The 3,512-nt window shown below is 36.6% G+C and overlaps 1 non-coding gene across 1 annotated transcript; it reads left to right on the forward strand.

The window, feature by feature from the left end:
* Positions 1-3,105: 3,105 nt before the first annotated feature.
* TRNAS-GGA lies at positions 3,106-3,177 on the forward strand. The gene has a single exon. It is a non-coding gene; the product is annotated as a tRNA-Ser (tRNA).
* Positions 3,178-3,512: the final 335 nt, after the last annotated feature.

The raw sequence follows: 3,512 nt of genomic DNA on the forward strand, positions 1-3,512 counted from the left end.
AAGTTCACATTTGAGTTCTTTCAGAACTCTCGGATGTATGACATCTGGGCCTGGTAATTTATCAGTTTTTAAGTTGTCTATCAGTTTTAGGACCTCTCATCACCTCAATCTGGCTCAGGTCTTTCAACACCCCTCCCGAAATCAGCGGTTCTGGAGTGGGCAAGCACTTCTCATCTTCCACAGTGAAGACAGAGGCAAAAAATGCATTTAGCTTCTCAGCCATTTCCCTATCATCCTTCAGTACTCCTTTTACCCCTTGGTCATCCAAGGGCCCCACAAAAGGCAAAAATGCATTCAGCATATATGTCTACCTATCTCATGATAGATATAGACATAGACTAGTGGGGACTCCATAAGACTCATGGGGGAATTTTATTTGCCATAATCTGTGTTCCGTTTTATCAGCCTCACTGTGACTACCTTTCCACTGCTTAAAGGAATCCTTTTTACCTTTTACAGCTTCCCTTACTTTGTTTGTTAACCATGCAGGCTTTTTCCTATACCTGTTTGTGCCTTTCCTAACTTGCGGAATATATGACATCATTAACATTTCAAAATACTTCGTATTACATCTCGTTTTTCTAATTCTTCCCTCCCCTCCCCTTTGCTTGGCTTCCCTCAATGCTTCTGCCAATTTTACCCTTTTTTCATCTTAAAATTCTCTATTAACTTCTTACTATCTTAACATTTAAATCTTTACATAGCTTTATCTATACCATATTTCCAGGTAACAATAATTTTCTATTATACACTGTTTCTATCTCTATTTCAATATTCATCAAAACAAAGTAAATTATTTGTGACATCCCATTTACTCTCTAAGTATTCTTTAAGGTCTTATCATTCTTCAAGGAAAATTTCATCTCTTCATTGTTTAGCTTTTTAGTAAGCTTGTCCATTTCAGCCATGAATAGTACTTTTTTAATCCAATCCCATATCTCTGGTATCTTATCTTGTTTCCAAAATTGTGCATATGTCATTCTTGCTGTGGTAATCAGATACCATAACAAGGTTCTTTTGGTTACATTTACTTCAAACCCAAAAGTAATATTTACGGTTCTTTTTTAAAAGTACATTTCAATATCTTTTGCATTTCATTATGGACATCTGTCCAAAATTTAACTGCCTTATCACAAGTCCACCACATATGATAAAAAGTCACAAGTCCACCACATATGATAAAAAGAACCCTCATGTTTTTTACATTTACAACACTTATTTGACATGTTTTCATTCATATTAGCTATTTTTTTAGTCATATACCACCTATACATCATTTTATAACAATTTTCTTTCAAATTAACACACGCTTAAATTTTTAGTGATTTTTTCCATAAACATTCCCAAGAAGACATAGTTATTTCTTTGTTCATATTAATAGCCCATTTTATTATTTGTTCCTTTACGGTTTCCTCTTCAGTATACCATTTTAGCAAAATCTTATATACCCTAGATATCATCTTTTTACTATTCTCCTCCCAGACACATTCATCCAATTCGTATTTTTTTCCTGAACCCATACTTTTTCTTATCAATTTTATACAAATCACATATTTGCCAATAATTCAACCAATCATAATCAAAGTCTAGTTCTTCCCTACTTTTTATCTCAAAATTCTTCCCCTCTTTCTTCAGAATGTCTTTGTACGATAACCAATCCTCACCATTCTTTTTTGAAATTGGATTAATCACTTCCGCTGGTACAATCCATAAAGGTATCTCTTCAAAAAAAAATTTTTTTATACTTCATCCAAGTATCCAGCAGAGGTCTCCTTATATAATGGTGTTTAAACAAATTGTCCATTCTTGTTTTTTCATACCACAAATAGGCATGCCATCCGAATTTGTGATTAAATCCCTCTAACGCCAACAATTTTCTATTATCCAATTTAATATATATATTTTGAGCTTCTAGGATCATAGCTTTAAATAGTCTTCAAGCTTCCCCAATGGTTTTGACCCTTTCTCCTTTTCCTTTCAGTTTCCTCCCCACATATCCCCTCATATCAGAGAATTTACCCCTTTTAAAGTTAAAAGTAGTTGTGTGAGTGTTTTTGGCCAATTCCCTATTTATACAAATGTTGACCTCAACAACATTATGATCACTATTCCCAAGCGGTGCAATCACTTTTACATCTCTCACCAGGTCTTGAGTGTTACTTAGGACCAAATCAAGGATCACCTCTCCCCTGGTAGGTTCTGTGACCATCTGCTCCATAGCACAGTCATTTAGAGTGTCTAGAAACTCAATCTCTTTTTCTCAACTAGAACACATATTGACCCAGTCTATACATGATGCTGTTTTATGTCTACTAGATATATGTGTGGGTTTGGGTCGGTACCCCATGAGATCATGTACCTCAGTCAGACCCCAGTTTCTCAACTTAATTGATTTATCTTTTGTTATGCCTATATTTAGGTCTCCTGCTATAATAACGTCTCCCTCTGAGAAATGTTTAGTTTTTTAAATATTTTACATAGAAATTCCTTTTGCCCTTTATTTGGGGCGTAAATATTTACTATTGTGAACTTCTTACCATCTATTTTAAACCTTACTAGCAAGTATCTACCATTCCTGTCCACCTTTTTTTCTACATCCTCTAGTTTAAATTTCTTATAGATCAATACTGCTACTTCTTTGCCCTTAGTATCGCTTCTGGCTTCTGCTAGTGTCTCCCAGGTCGAGTCATTTAGTAACGGCTTACTATCTTTTTTTTTTGTGCATTTCCTGGAGGCATAGAACATCAATCTTTTGATCTTTTGCCAGCTTAGCTATCCTATACCTTTTAAGATTTGAAGTTAGCCCACTGACATTCTGTATACGTAGTCTTATTGTTCTATCCATTTCCTTTATAATTCTGGGCTTTAGGTTCCCGTGGCTGTGGACCTTTTAAGTAATTTATTAATCTCCCCCTCCCCTTTCCCTCCCATCCCTGTGGTTGAGAAAGTTCATGGGGAGAATAGAAACCCCCCCCCTCTCCACTGCGTGGATTGCACACATTCCCTCCTCCCTCTTGATACTTTGTGAATGTTGTGTATCACACATTGTGTGGATAAATTCATCACCTTCCCGAAAAGGTTAAGGCCAGTCCAAAGGTCTGGGGAGGAGCTGTGGCTCAGTGGTAGAGCATCTGCTTGGAATGCAGAAAGTCCCAGGTTCAATCCCTGGCATCTCCAGTTGAAAGCACCAGGTAGTAGGTGATATGAAAGACCTCTGCCTGAGACCCTGGAGAGCCTCTGCTAGTCTGAGTAGACAATACTGACTTTGATGGACCAAGGGTCTGATTCAGTATAAAGCAGCTTCATGTATTCATGTGTACACAATGCATTACTAAGGACCATTTCATGGAACAAGAAGCAGTTTGTCATTTCACTACTGGAGATCTCATTACAGACATAATTCTGTACAGCCATTACATGGAAATTGAAACCTTGTGTGCGGGTGTGTTTGTATATACAGATTCCAATTTTTAATGGATACTTAAACAACACTGGACTGTGACCACAGTGAG

The sequence above is a fragment of the Gekko japonicus genome, unplaced genomic scaffold, assembly GCF_001447785.1.
Source record: "Gekko japonicus isolate JY-2015 unplaced genomic scaffold, Gekko_japonicus_V1.1 scaffold1734, whole genome shotgun sequence".
NCBI classification, from domain to species: Eukaryota; Metazoa; Chordata; class Lepidosauria; order Squamata; family Gekkonidae; genus Gekko; species Gekko japonicus.